The sequence below is a fragment of the Spermophilus citellus genome (assembly GCF_964194105.1).
Source record: "Spermophilus citellus genome assembly, chromosome: 14".
Taxonomy (NCBI): Eukaryota; Metazoa; Chordata; class Mammalia; order Rodentia; family Sciuridae; genus Spermophilus; species Spermophilus citellus.
In genome coordinates, this window is record NC_138194.1 from 92,420,570 (window position 1) to 92,436,190 (window position 15,621).

The 15,621-nt window shown below is 51.1% G+C and overlaps 1 long non-coding RNA gene across 1 annotated transcript in view; it reads left to right on the forward strand.

Annotated features, from left to right (window-relative positions):
* Positions 1-15,621, forward strand: part of LOC308633278 — a 399,929-nt gene that overhangs the window by 134,046 nt on the left and 250,262 nt on the right. The window lies entirely within an intron of this gene.

Below are 15,621 nucleotides of genomic sequence, written 5' to 3' on the forward strand. Positions count from 1 at the left end.
GTGTGGCTGCCTGGGATGAAGGGAGCTGAAGCCGGGGCTTCGGCAGACCTCAGTCTTCCCACTTGGACACTTGCCTCACCTTGGGCAAATCACTCAGCCTCGCTGAGCTCCAGATTCTGCATCTGGAGGTGAGGGACGGTATCAGTGCCTGCTTCGTGAGATTGCTGTGGGTGTCCTATGAGGGGGGACACCCAGAGCTTAGCAGACTGCCCGTGAGGAGGAGGAAGTGCTCTGGAATGAAAGAGGTATTCTCGTATTGATTTGTTCCTCTGATGTGCCAGACCATGTGCTCTCTGCCCTTCACCCACCACCCAGTCAGCCTGGGAACTGGCTTGTGAATTCCCTTTGGGGCTGTGTGCAGCTCTTGTCCCAAGCAGAGCTGATGAGTCCCTGCACTCGACTGCAATGGGCAGCTAAAGACACAGCTCCAGCTGGGCGCGGTGGCACATGCCTGTGATCCCGGCAGCCCTGGAGGCTGAGGCAGGAGGATCGCAAGTTCAAAGCCTCAGCAATAGCGAGGCACTAAGCAACTCAGTGAGACCCTGTCTCTAAATAAAATACAAAACAGGGCTGGGGATGTGAGTCAGCGGTCGAGGGCCCCTGAGTTCAATCCCCAGTGCCCCCCACACACACCAAATAAATAAATAAATAAATAAATAAATAAAAATACCCCAAGATGTTGGAAAGAATTAATTGCCTGGTGAAATAGAAGCGGTGTGATCCCACCACCAATTGGAAAGGTGTGCAGGGATGGAGAGGAGGTGAGAGAGTGGCGGTGGTGAGAGGGCTTTGGGAAGTGAGCGCAGACAGGTGACTGCAGAGAGCTGCACGATATGGTGTCCCCCCTCGCAGCCTCCCTCCAGGCACTTGGGTACCTGGTCTGCCCTGGTGTTCAGCCTTCCCGGGACATGCAGAAGTGGAGCGAGCGGGGCTTTGTCCTTCAGTCAGGTGAGGGTACGTGCACAGTCATCCCTCGGTGTTTTCAGGGGAACTGTCCCAGGTTCAAGGATGCTCTGGAGTACTCTTTGCCGACGATCCATGCCCATCCTCCCGTGCACTTAAGATCATCTCTAGATGGCATATTATAGATAATGCCATGTAAGTAGCTGTCACACTGCATTGTCTGGGGAACAATGACAGTATCTTTACCGTTCAGTAGAGATGCAGATTTTTCCCCAAGTGTTTTCCGTCTGCAGTTGGTTGAATCTGCAGATGCAGAACCCTTGGATGCTCTAGAGGGCTTGGGTGTGCATGGGAGGCAGGGAGGGCCTGTCTCTGCACAGGGAGGCCTTCAGGAGGCTGCTGCCCCATGCCCTTGAAGGGTGCCCGTGAGTGGGCCTCCTGGGAGCCGAGGTGCCGAGTGGCGATGAAGCTGCCTTCCGTCGGCTGGTGCGGGAGCTCATGCGCCTGCGTGTTCCCACGGCCGTTCACCTTCATTTCACGATCGATTCCCACGTCGGGGGAGGAGGCTCATCTGCAGTGTGTACAGCCGAGGTCCTTTCTGCTCGCGTCACGGGCCTGGCTGGGCTCCAGCAGTCCTGGGGGGGGGGGGGTGTCTCAGGAGCCTCCCTCCTGTCCAGCTGGGGGCTTGGGGAGCAGGAGCGTCCTTTTCTGAGGGTCTTCAACCCCGGCTGCACCTGCAGGGTTGTCCCGGGACGGGAGGAGAGGGCAGGGGACTCCAGGCACCGGGGCAGAGGAGCTGAAATCGGAAGAACAGCCCTTGGTGCCGGGCCATGAGGCAGCTGTGTCACCCGCCTTCTGTGAGCAGAGAGGCAGGGCCAGGCCGTCCGAGGGTGAAAGGAGAGCCGTTTCCCGAGAGTCCAGCTGCTGGGAGCAGGGGGACAGGGCAGCTGGAGGCTGGGATTCCCGACAGGTCCTGGAAAGGGCCCCGCATCGGCTTGTGGGCTTGTGGCTCTGCCTGTGGCCCCCCCAACATGGGGAGTCTGAGATGTGACTTACCTGGGCGCCACTGAGATGTGACTTACCTGGGCGCCACGCCAACAGGAGGTGGTCACCCCTTCCTCTGCAGGAGCCTGGACTGTGTTCTGTCCCTACCGTACAGGAACACACTGGGTTGTACCCCGACTCGGCCTCCCCCTCCCCATGTAACCCTGGCACGTTCTTCGTGGCTCTCCAGACCTTTCTTTCTCAGCTGCAAAGTGACCTGTGCCTGCTTGGGGTGCCAGGAGGATGGCAGAAATGCTCAGTGAGTGGGAGTCCTTGACTTGCTTCTCCTTCCCTCCCTGACCTGTCAGGCTCCCGGCGTTCTCAGCCTGCTCCCTCTCACCGTGGCCCTCCTCGGACGGCAGCAGGATGCTCTTCCCTGTTGGTTGGTGCTGTGCTTGGAGTCTCTCCCCCAGAAGTTCATGTGCTGGAGCCTCAAGTCTGTTATGCACAGCGCTGGGAGATGAGGCCCCGTGGGAGTGTTTGGGTCAGTGGGGTGGAAACCTCATGGATTGCTGGATACATTTTTTTTTTTTTTTGGTGGAATGGATTGGTTATCATGACAGGCAGCCCCCTAGTTCCTCTTCTGAGTGCAGCCACTTGCCCTTCTGCCATGAGGCCCTCACCAGAAGCTGATCAGACACAGCTCCTGATCTTGTGCTTTCCAGCCTCCAGAATGTAAGCTCAGATGAACCTTTTTTCTTTTAAAGTGTCCAGCCTTGGGTACTCTGTTATAGCAACAGAAAACAGGTGAAGACAATGGACTACTTTGCTTTGGACATCCCCTGCCCCCTTGCTCTTTTGGGCCCCTCTCCTGGGCTTCTCTTGTTTCCTTGCCAGTTATCCCCGCCCTGGCCCCCTCTGGCCCTGGTGAGAGAGCATCAGGTCATTCCTGCCCTCCTCTCTGTGGACACGAGCCAGCTCTGGTTTTTAGCTACCAGGGCGTGTGTCAAGGTGACTTCCTTTATTCAGTTTTCACAGCAATAAAAGAACTCCTGGCCCACTCGCAACTCCACACTTGAAACAGAAACGTCTTTTCACACCACCTTGGTATTGGCCCATTTCTCTATTACTGTTTCTTGTGGTTTCATATTGAGGTTTCTGATGCATTGCGTTTGACCTGAAGTTTATTTTTAGTAGTGAAGACAGAGTTCAGCTAATGTCAGAACACGAGGGCAGATGCCGAGGAGGCATTCATAAGTCTAGGGGAAAATGTGCCTAATTCTATTTCTTCTGGTAATGTCTGTCCCCCAGCACACGCCTCCCTGATGCCTGCTCTGCCGTTGCAGAGGTAGGGAGCCATGTCTGGGCCGACCCCTGACAACAGGCGTTCCTGGGTCTCTTTCAGTCCAGCTGTCCAACAGCTGGCCACACTGACGAACACCCCCCAGAGCCATTGATGTGGTGGTCATCAGTACCCTTATCGTTAGAGTAAAGGCCAGGCTGTGGCATCCTCATTTTGTATTATCTCCCCAGAGGGGTTCATTCCTTCTTCAGAAGCAGCTGGGGACTTCTGTGGTCACCAGCTCTTCTTCCTGGATGGGGCATGTCTATGGGAAGGCTCTGGGTCCTGTCTAGCTCTCTCCAGCCTTCGGCCTCGTGACAGGTGCATAGGACATGCTCAGGGACAGTTTTCCTGGGTTGACTGAATTTCAGGACACTGACTTTGGCCTGGAGAGTTAAGGAGATGCAGAAGCCCTCCTCCTTCCAGGGCTGGCAAGTCTCCGAGAGACACAGTGAGCCCTGCCATTTGCTGAGGACTTGACAAAGTTTTCTCCTTTCCTCTATCGCCCAGGTCTTTATTTTTTATTGCACACATATTTACTGAGACCCCGTGGTGTGCCACTGTGTGGGGTCCCTGGAGTGAAGAGGAGGAGCCATTGTTACTGCCCTGAGGGAGGCCCAGACAAGGGGGCAGCTTCGGGGATCCCAGATCTCACTGGGGAAGGAGCTGGAGACTGGGGGACAGTGCACTGCTGAGCAGCAGGTAGATCTTCAGTGAGAGTGTGGGTTATCAGCCCTTGAACCTGCCCCGCCTGATCTCAAGCCTGTGTCCTGGGCTCCAGCGGCTCCTTGCTCCCCTCCCTCTTCCTCCCCTCCCTCACCTCTCTCTCTGTCCCCTCCTGGCCCTGCCTTCTGAGGACAAGGCTCTTTCTCTCTACAGCCATTCGTGGCAAGGGTTCTGATCTGGGGCTGTGCTGGGGTCCTGCCTGTGGCGAGGCCTCTCTGGCTTTCCCAGAGACCAGACCTGTCCCTCACTCCACCTCCCCAGCAGGTTGTGTGGTGATGGGCAGGACATGGCCGGCTCCCACTGCCCTCCCTCCCTGTCCTCTTCCACTTTCCTGCTGGGGGCCAGGTGCTGAGACAGGCTGCATGGAGCCAGGAGAGTGGTAAACGGTCTCTGTCTTTCAAGGCTTCACAGTGTACTGGCCGTATCCAGCAGGTCCTCCAGAGAACAGGGGGGGTGGAAGACAAAGATGGGTGCATATCTCTATGCGTGTCTATGTCCATATCCCCACGGAGCTCTATAGTGGGTGTGGAGAGAGGCGTATTTATCACGAAGGATTGGTTCATGCCGTTTTAGAGGCTGTGAAGTTGGACGATCGGTCGTCTAGAGCCTGCAGACCTATAGGGGGTGTGTGGTGTGGCTGGAAGGCCAGCGAGCTGGAGAGGTACTGCTCTAGGTTCCAGCTCCAAGTTAAGGCCTGAGAACCAGGAAGACCAGGCGCAGGACCAGACTGTGCAGTTCCAGCAGCAACGCAGAGCCGAGCTCTCCCTGGCTCCACCTTGTGCTGTACTCAGCATTCTGTTTGTCTGTTTGTTATAATTCTCAAGATATTGGATGATACTGTCCACACCAGACAGGGCCCTGGTTTTATTCTGCAGAACCAGATGAAAATTTCATCCGGAAACCTCCCCACCGACACACACAGAAGTACTATTTAACCAGCTTTCTCGGCATCCAGTGGCTCAATCAAGTTGAGACATAAAATGGACCATCAGGCCGGGTGCGGTGGCGCAGGTCTGTCATTCCAGCAACACAAGAGGCTGAGAGGCAGGAGGATGGTAGGTTAGAGGCCAGCCTCGGTGACTTAGCAAGACCCTAAGCAACTTAGCAAGACCCTGTCTCAAAATAAAAAGTGAAAAGGGCTGGGGTGGAGCTCAGTGTTAAAGCACCCCTGGGTTCAATTCCTGGTTTAAAAAAAAAATGACCATCACACCAGGGGAGACACAGTGTGTCTAGACACCTGGATTTAATGTCGGTCTCAGCCCACAGACTGTAGGGCCCATTGACGAACTTGGCTCCAAAGCATGGAGCCCCAGGGGACCCCGTTCGTCCTGACTGCCCCAGCTCTGCCGCAAGGAGCCCATGCCTGGTAAACGGGAGCCGCTCCTGTTCTCATCCTCCCTGACTTTGATGTTTCCCTACGCTGAGCTCAATGGATTGTGGCTATTCTTTGTCACTTCCTTGCTTAGACATCAGTCAGGCTTTTTCTGAGCGTGGCTGTATTTATAGCATGAGACTCCTGGGACTGGGGACAGCCCTGGACTCCAGGTCTTGTGCCCCATGGACTGCCTCCCTTTTGAGATGTAGGCATTTATCCACTTCTGGGTTCATTTCTTCAGTTGTCTGTGCACTTTGTCAGTCAGTCCTGAAGTATGCTAAGCAGGGAATTCTACCAGATAGTTACTAGACTCCACTGATAAGCCACTGTCCTTGCCCCGGGGGTGCTGCGGGTGCTGGTGGAGGTGCTGGTACTAGTAGTGATGACAGCGATGGTGCAGGTGAGGTTCCCAGGGGCAACAGCAAAGACCATACGTGCACAGGTGCCTTACGCACGGTCCCAGGCACTGTGCGTGCGATGCCTCGTGTAGTCGTCACAGCTTAGGAGGAAGTGGAGGTTCTTAGGTCACGTCTCCAAAATGAAGGAATCTTCTCACGGAATGTACGGCTCATGAAATCGGAGATGTATTGGTGCTCTGGGCTTTTGTACAATTTCAAATTCCATCTATTTTTTTTTTTTTAACTTTAGGCCAATGAGAGAACCTTTGGCTCTACTGATGGAAGTGCGGCCCCTTGCGCGACCACCATCCTGGGTCTCTGCCTTCTCCCACAGCAGACGCCTCCCCTCCCAGCAGGGTCTCCACCTCCGGCTCATTCCTCTCCTCTGCTCCCCCTTCCCCTTTCTGTTCCCTTGGGATCCAGGTTTATCTGAGGCACAGGAACAAGTTCACCGTCTGGCGGGATATGAGAGCCACCTCTGCTTGCTGCTTACCCATCCTGGAGCTGGGAAGAAGGCTCTTGGCCCCTCTGAGCCTCCTTTCCTCCTCTGCAGAGTAGACTGTTCTCAGGACCAGATGATGTTATCGTCTGTGACCCTGCAAGACCCAGAAGATGCTCCACCGGGGGGCGTGGGGATGAAGCATGCTCTGAGTGTGTAACCTGAACGCTGTCAACTGTCCCTGAAAGCCGAGCACTGGGAGCCTCTGCTGTGCCCCGAGCTTCACCATCCCACATGTGCGCAGCCCGTTTTCCAGCATGATAAAATCCTTAGGGTTTAATGGGAACCGACCGAGACCAGTGATCATGGGAGCAGAAACCTAAGGCAACATCCCAGGTGCCATATTGCTTTATCTGCACCCCCACTTCCACCCCATCACGAACCATCATGAACTTTTTGAAAATAAGCCTCCATATGCATTTTAAAAGCAAACTTTACTTTGAGGAGAGGTTTAGGTGTGTGGAATTGTAAAGGTGGTTCCAGAACTTCCTGAACGTCCTGCAACAGTGTTCTGTACTATTAGCCTACTGCTAATAAACAGCGTTGACACAATTCTGAGAGCTGAAGTTCATGCTTTTTTTGAGATTCCTGTCGTTTTTACCTACTGTCCTCCTTCTGTTCCTGGGTGCCTGCTGGGATCTCTCCGGACATTTAGTCATGTGCCTCCTTAGGGTCCTCTGGCCTGTAGCAGTTTCTCAGATGCTCCGTGTTTTGGGTGACCTTAACAGTTTTGACAAAGACCTCTTTTTGAAATTTGATTTGTTTCTTGCTACTAGACTGAGGCTGTGGGATGGGGAGGTACACCAAAGGTAAAGAATGATTGTAGCAGGGTATGGTGGTGCATGCCTGTAATCTCAGTGACTTGGGAGGCTGAGGCAGGAGAATCACAAGTTCAACGCCAACCTCAGCAATAGTGAGGTGCTAAGCAACTCAGTGAGACCCTGTCTCTAAATAAAATACAAAATAGGGCTGAGGATGTGGCTCAGTGGTTGAGTGCCCCTGAGTTCAATCCCAGGTACAAAAAGAAAAAAATTAGTTGTTATAAAACATGCCGACCTGACTTATACCTTTGATCACCTGGTTAAGGTAGGGTTTAGCTGGTTTCCTCACTATTAAGATGATCTTTGCGTCTGTTTTTTACTCTCCTTTGCATATTTTAGTTTTGGGACGGGAGTCACTATGTATAGTCAGTGTGTAAGGAGTGGGGATTCACCAGGTGCTGTGGTGCACACCTGTAATGCCAGTGACTCAGGAGGCTGAGGCAGGAGGATCTCAAGTTCCAGGCCAGTCTCATCATCTTATCAAGACCCTTGGCAGCTTAGTGAGACACTGTCTCAAAATAAAAAGGATTGGGCATGTAGCCCAATGGTAAAGCACCCTAGGTCCAGTCCCCAGTATGTACACCCCCAAAAAAAGAGGGAGTGGGGGTTAATGCTTCCCATCTTTATGGGGAAAGTATCTACATAGACTTTTTTGGAATTTTTTTACGTGGGAGATTTGTCCCATTTCTCTCAATTATTTATTTTTACTGCTAGGGACTCACGTGTTTATTTTATCTTTAAAGTTTATAATGGTTTTAATTTCATTTGACTTTATTTTATTGCTCAAAGTTTTCCAGCTTTGTCTCTTGGAGCCTCTTTTAGTTAAGCCCTGTGTTCCCTTGACGTACCTTCTGATGGTGCGTTTTTGTACATTTGTTTTGAATATGTCCATATTTTCTGGCACTATAAGATCCCTGGGCTTATCTTGTATATTTGCTTAGAATCATTAATTTCTCCCAATAATCCTGGTTCATGTTATTGGAAAATGGTATTAGAAACCAAAACCCGGGTGCTCGTCTGCTTGTTGCTGCCGGGTGTCATTTGGTTTAGACCACCTCAGCTGACAGACGTGGAGTGGTGGATGTTAGGATGTGTCCGTGCCCACAGGAGTGAGTATTTCTGTGGTGTCCATCTACATGGACATTAAGCCCACTCTCAGGTCACACCGAGGCCCCGTCCTCACCTGTTCCCACACTTCAGCAGACTTCTTGCTTTTGCCTACCTTGGTTGGCTGGGAAATGCGATGAGTGGAGAGGTCAGAAAGGCCACCTTGGGGCACAGAGCAGTGGGCTGAGGACATTGGACTTTTCCCTGTTGACAATGCGGCCTCACTGAATAGAGGTCAAGAGGAGTGGGACACCTTAGTCAAAGACTCTGGGATGTGTGCTACCCGGAATGTTCCCAAGCTGGTCTGTTGTCACACTCAGAGGCCTCCCTGCTCATGCCCCTCTCTTGGCTTCCTTTCCTATTGCCCCTGCCCTCCCTCTATACAACCCGCCCTCTTCCCTGCTCCCGGAGCCTCAGAGCTACCTTCCTAGAGCCCAGGGCCCTCCACACGGGCACGATAGAGTTGACACCTGGCACTCAGCCCCTCACCCTGTGTCCTTAGCCAGGGGTTTCAAGCTCATTGTCCCCGGGGGGACAGGCGGGCAACAGACAAGTGCTGTGGTGCACAGGAGGACTTGAGGGGCCCCAGAGGGACAGAAATTCAGGAGCCCAGTCCGATGTGCTGCCCTGGCTACAGGCTTATCCTCTTACCTGCTCAGAGTGGTCAGGCCCCTGCCCATCGCTCCAGGTCTGTGCCTGACAAGTTGGGCAGCAGTGTTTGACCATTGTTCCTGGGCATGCCCAGCATAAGGGGGAGAGAGGCCATCTGTGGACAGTGACTGTGTCCTTGAAGGACTGCAGGCCTGGGTAGCCAGTTCTGCTTGTTCAAAGGCAGATGGGAAGCTGAGGATTGGGGGCCTCACCCCTTCCTCTTTGCCTTCTGCCCGGAGTGCCACCACAGCCCTGTCTCTGCCCTGACGGCACTGCCCAGGAGCAACAGTCGCTCTGGTTTATAGGGCTGTCATTGCACCCTCCTGAGCAGCCACACTGTGCTGCTCTCAGAAATAACCCCCAGCGAGGGCTTTGCAGGCTCCCATCCCCATTCTCAGTTCTGATAACCCCACCCCCGCCTCCCATTCTCAAGGGTGTATTACTATCTGCAGCCACTGCTTCTGCCATGCCTTGCCCTGGCCCCCCCTTTAGCATTTTCGGGCCCAGTTCATGGTTCATTCTTGGCCTGAAATTTTGGCTAAGACAGCCAGTGGCTTCCCTTCCCTCCTGAGCTCTGCAGAACACCCATCGTGCATCTGGACTTTCTTCCCTGCCTCCTTGGCTCACTTGAGCATGGAGCGGTCTTCCAACTTATTGCCGGGAGGCTCAGCTGCTGCCACCCCTGCTGCCCCCCTGCAGTGCCCCTGCACCCCCCATGCCAGGAAGCCCTGTTTCCCGAGCTCAGAACGTCATGCTGCTGCCCCACAGCCGGGGGTTCACCAGCAGCCCCCATTTCCACAACCTGTTGTGCACAGAGGTGTTGCTTTGGGTTTTCCACCATGAACTACAGTCCCCAGGGTGGGCAGGACTCCTTGTGTCTGCAGGGGCGGGCAGCCGTGCATGGTGGTAACAGGTCAGAATGGCCCAGGGCACTGCTGACAGGGGAAGTGAGGCAGCCTGGGGAGAAGGCGTGGGCCCGTGCTTCTTGGGGGGGTTTCCTCTGCACCAGGGCCTGCTGCTCTAGGGCTCCCAGCCAGTCAACTGACACTGTGACCTTTCAGACTCCCCGAGGCCCCGGCAGGCCTGGTTAATAGGGCTGCCGGTGCAGAACCGCCTGCTTTACCTTCAGCCACTCCTGGAGCTGGTGGAGAAGACATTTCTTTGTCCATGTCGTCACCCTTTCTCCTGTCTTCTTTTGTGTGGGCTGCCGTAATGAAATATCATCGACTGCGGGGGCTTGTCAGCCACAGAAACTGACTTCTCCCAATTCCAGAGGCTGGAGGTGTCCGGCAGGGCCTGCTTTCTGGTTCATTCATACTTAGGTCCTGCCCTAGTGGGTGTGGTGAGGGAGGGTCCCGAGGCTCCCTTTGTAATGTAATGATCCCATTCAGGAGGACTCACTGTCATAACTTTGCTGCCTCCCTAAGTCCCCACCTTCAAATGCCATCACCTTGTGGGTTAGGAGTTCAACATATGGACTTTAGGGGGGGACACAAACATTTAGATCATTGGAGCACCCTCCCCTGTCCCCAGATCACTGGACTGAATTCACCTTCCTGAGAGCCACAACCTTTGTGTCACTCTAAAAAATGAAACTTTATGTTTCTCAGGGTGAAATTCAGCTTCTTATAACTGGTGATATTCTTTGGGAATTCTCATTGATCGTGACCATTATGATGATTCCCTGTATACAGAACTGGTCGTTTTACTTGTTATGATTTTCTTATGTGGCTTTACACCTTACTCTTTCTTATCCAGGGGGTGTGAGTATTTGTTTGGGGTTAGTATTAGTCTCCTAGGGCTGCTGTAACAAGCAGTACATGTCAGTTTGCTCAGAACCACAGAGGAGGAGCATTCTCCCATGGCCACGTGGGCTGGAGGTCTGGCTGAAGGTGGAAGCAGGACTGCATTCCTGCAGAAGCCATGGGCCTTCCCTTATCCACTGTCACCTCATCTTACTTTGTTTCAAATAGGGTCAAATGACAGGTACTGGGAGACATGGTTAGCCCCTAATAGGGTCTGAGAAGAAACTGTTGTAACTTCCGTGTTTCTTTTTTAAAACAAGTCTTTGTTTCTTATGTCTTTTTAACAATACCGGTGTTTGAGTGTATACATTTTAAGTAAATAATCATAGTGATTTTGGAGGCTTTGAGCTATGAGAACCCACTCAGAAGGAAACCCTTGGGCCTCTGGTCTGGCTCCTTGCTCCAGCCCAAAGGCGTCTGGTGTGGGTTGTGCTGAGTGTGGGTGGGGGAAGTGGTACTTCCATGCCCTGCTGGCTGCAGAGAGGAGTGTGTGTGTGTGTGCGTGTGCGTGTGCGTGTGCGTGCGTGCTGTGTTGGACCACCTCTTTGGCGGGACCTCTCCAAGGTTGGCATGTGTGCACCCTTTGGTCCCGGAGTCCCAAGAATGAGTCTGTCCACTAGGAACTGTGAGGAGTCGCAGGCTGTATAGGAATTCTCTGTATTTTATAAATTCTTAATTTTGTAAGAGTTTGTGTGAGATTATCTTAAAATGAAACGTAAAAAGATGACCCAATACGGTGAGTCAGATTTTTGTGGTAACATGAAATACTATCCATCATCAATTAATTGAAAAAGATAAATCAGCACTGTTTGTACCGAATTGGCCCATTTTTGTGAAACTAGAGCAGCATAGTACACATGTATATTTATCTACATGTGGGAGAAATTCTAAGAAGGGTTTGTATTTCCTGTCAGCAGACACTTCTGGGAAATGTGATTGGAAGGCGTGAGACAGTAGAGACTTTTACTTTTTGATTATTTTTTAAAACAAAGAGCATGTGCTAATATGGCAGTGGGAAAGTCCTCAGACTGTGGGTTGGGTGAATGGGTGTGCTTCTGCCCAGGAGAGCTGGCTGTGACGCCTTCACGCCCAGCTTGCCCTCCGGGCTTTCCTCCACACGGGTGCCATTATAGAGGAAATATTTAATAGTCTTCTTTCAATATCTCTTTCAGGCCCTCCCTGTTAAGTTGCACCCACAGGGAAACGTTCCTCCAGTGGTAAACTTTTGGTTTGGTTTCAGGGCAGACCCTTCTTGATTTGCCAAGTGACAATCCCTTTTGCTCATTCGATGGTGCTGGGCATCTCAGCCCAGTTAACCAGCATGGTTCCTCCTAGGAATTTCCATTGATCACTAGGCTTTTGTGGTTAAAGTAGCATCTCTCTTAGGTGGGTTTATTCTGTGGACAGGTTTGGTTTCAGGTGGGCCCTTCTTGTCTGAGAAGGAAGGAGCAAAACAGAAGTAATGGCTCTTGAGCGGGGGTCTCCTGTGTGCCTTGAGCTATTGTAACCTGCTCCTTGGTGACATTCTTACCAGTGAGGAAACTGATGCTAAAAGCCTTGTCCCGGAGACCCTGGGGTGTCCAATGAGTCAGATCCCGAAAGAACTGCCACCTGCTCTTGCGGACCCTCACTCCTTCTAGGGCTTGCTCTTTGGAATGGTTTTGGTGGCTCCCCTCAGCATTCTGGGCTGCCCCATTAACCTGCTCCATTCTTGTCTCCTGGCTTCCCCTGCCTAGCAGGGCGTCTCCGTGGATGGAGCCCAGCAGTGACCGTAATGGCGGTGGTGACGGTAAATAAGGAATCCATGTTTGTCTTTGTCAAACTCCACAGTGCCAGGCACTGCATCCTGGTTTCTCTCCATGGGGGCTGCAGGTGCTCTGTGGGTGGCCTGAAATGCAGAGCCAGGCCTGTCCAGGAAGCGGAAGCTAAGGGGGCTCAACATTCTCTGCTCATTTCAGGGCTTATTTGGGTGTGTAAGCTCCAGCAGTAGGTTTGTGCCAGCTCCTGAACTCGGACACGCTGATTCTCCCCCAGAATTGGGGCCATTTGTTCCCAGATGTGGTAAATACATGGTTGAACCCACTGTAATCCCGTTACCATTATATCAGTGACATTATCAAGCCAAGTATGGAGAATCCAGATATTAAGCTGCACAGCTCAAAAGCGTATATGACACATTAGATAGCATCTGTTTAATTCATCACAAAAACACTTTCAGGGGATAAAGAGGAAATGGAGGGAAACCGTTTTTTGATGGAAATAATAGTCGTTGTCTTACAACTCTGGTAAAATAAATGATAAGATATGATAAAAATTTATTTTGACTGCAGTCAATAAAGCATCACATAACAAAGTGTCTCTCCTTTTAAAAATATTTGCTCCACCAGGGGCCTTTTCTGTCTTGCCTAAGACAGGTGCCTTCAGAGAGGAAGTATTTACTACTTTGCTCTTGTCTCTTTCGGGACCTCCCTATTAAGTTGCACCCATCGGGCAAATAGTCCTTGAGTGGAAAACTTTTTGTCTGAAGACATTAAAGACATGTAGATGTTATTAAATGGACCAGAGCTGTAATTTTTTTTAAATGATTTTTTAAAATAATGGTACAACTTTAGACCTTGAAAAGCACATTGAAGCATCTTCTACCATTTGGTAAGCCCAATAAAAGTGATAGTAATAAGGATATGCATATCCTTATGTGCCCTCCTGTAAATGGGACAATGTAAACATAAATGTAAACAGGCAAAGAGCCCTATGGTCAGTCCCTGTCCCAGTGTTTGAGGTGACCAATGGGAGGGCCACATGGTGGCTAAAATGAAATGCTACTTCTGCTTGAGTGAAAAATACACACATATCTTTCTGGGTATTTTGGGACCTAGTCTTTCTAACTTATTGATAAGATTCTAATATAGCAGAGCTTGGTGTAATCCCATCAATCGGGGAGGCTGAGGCAGGAGAATTGCAAGTTAGAGACCCAACTCAGCAACTTAGATGCTTTCTCAAAATAAAATGGGCTGGGGATGTAAATCATGCCAGCACCCCCTCACCCCCTGCCCCCAGCAAAAAAAATTGATTCTGACTTTGGAAATCATAGGAAATAGATACCGATAAGAATCATATAGTTCAGAAAGACATGATTTCAGAAAGTCAGCTGGTAAAGATAAGTATTTCCATGGCTGAGCAGCAAGAATCTTTTGTAAAGTGTTGAACAGATTGACAGGAACCCAAAAACAGAAGTTGCAGTTCTGCTGACCTGGGGCCTGTGCAGTTGCTTTCCAGTGTTCCAGCAGATGCTTCCCCGGACTTGCTGTTCACTAAGCCTCCACGTGACCAATGCGCACTTTGAACTATGTCCCATCTCATTCCGCATCCACTGCAATGGCTTTGGGCAACTGGTTTTACTGAACGTGACAGTTGTTCTCATGACTACGGGAGTGCAATTTTAGGAGAATACTTGTCTGATTGTTGCATCCTGTTAAAGCTCCTTGGTGCTTTTATCTTATGAACTGCAAAAGCTCTCTATTTTTTAATCCCACTTCCTTTCAATGCTAGGGCCACACACGCTGAATTGCTCTCGAGACTGGCTGCTCTTTGGATAGCCAGCTTCTTCCTCACCAAATTCAAGTTTTTCAAGACTTAACTTGTCATGAAGACCTGGGACTTTGGTGGTGAGTCATCCTCAAAAGGCCAGTCTGGCCTCCGCTTACTCTCTTTTCTGCATACGAGCAGTGTCACCCGTGGCTTTGATGGCTGGAGTCTCCAAGGACCATCGCTGGCTCTCCTTAACTGTCAGCACGTGGGCCTCTGACACTTAGGAAAGACATGTGGCTACTCTTCATCAAGTACTAATTATTGTCTTCAAATGATACACGTAGTCAGGGAGGGGTCGCGGCTTTTACTTGTTCTCCAGGCTGTTGTCCTTTGGCTTGTGCTGTGCTGGGCACGGGGGTGGGGGTGGGGGGGTGGGGTCTTGCATGACCCATCCTGCCTTGAACCTTACTCACTAGATCTCACTCCCTTTAGCAGAAGACAAGTTCCAGTTTCACAAAGCCTAATGTGTTTGCCTCTGTGTGCATTGTGACACAGCACCTGGTCCAGAGAGGACAGGCCAGCTTCACTTCTCTGTGCCTCTGTCTCTACATCCGCCTTTGCAAAATTGAGACCCTAATATTAGTTCTTATAAGGCTGTTGTGAACATGAACTTGGGATTGCACCTGGCTGGCACATGTTGGGGGTTCATAAAATTCCTTACTTACCTGAAGATTAAGCGATCATTACCTTGGGTTTAGGAAAAGTGTAGTGTGTGTGTGTGTGTGTGTGTGTGTGTGTGTGTGTGGAGTATGATTCATTCAGTCCCTGGGCTCAGCCCAGTTTCAGCAGCATATTCTAGACTCTGAATTGATGTTGGAGTCCCACAGATGAGAGACCCTTCTAGAAGTGGTTGCCATCCTCTGGAAAATATGGAGTTGTACATGAGCATATGTTTGGCCCATCACAGTTGCTATGAATAGGGACTCAAGGGTTCTTAGGTCCTTAAAAAATGAATGGATCTCTGAAGTAACCATGTCTTATCTCTAGTTCAACCCTGGCTTTGCAAGGTGAGGGCTTGTGTCTTTTTTGCATCTGCACCTCCCAGGGATCAGGTCCCTGCCTGGCACACCAGGGCGTAGGGATACACAGGTCATGGCTGCGGTTTTTCTCTGGGAGATTGTCCTCCTCTCTAAACAGCAGGTGAGCCAACATTTTGAAGATGTCCATCAGCCCTCGAAGTCTGGGATCTTCTGACAGGTGCCAAAATAGATCCCTGTGTTGATGCTGCTCGGGAAGGTCATGACTTTTGGGACATTCTCTGACTCTCAGCCTTGCTAGAAGCTGACTAATTTTGAGCGGGGAAGTGAGGGTTTGGAAATGCCCCTGTCTGCACATCTGGCTTCCTGGTCAAATCAAATAGTTATTTCTGATAAGTTCTTTGGCTTCTGTGAAGCTGCCTGGCCGCGTCTTGCTGTGGGTGGT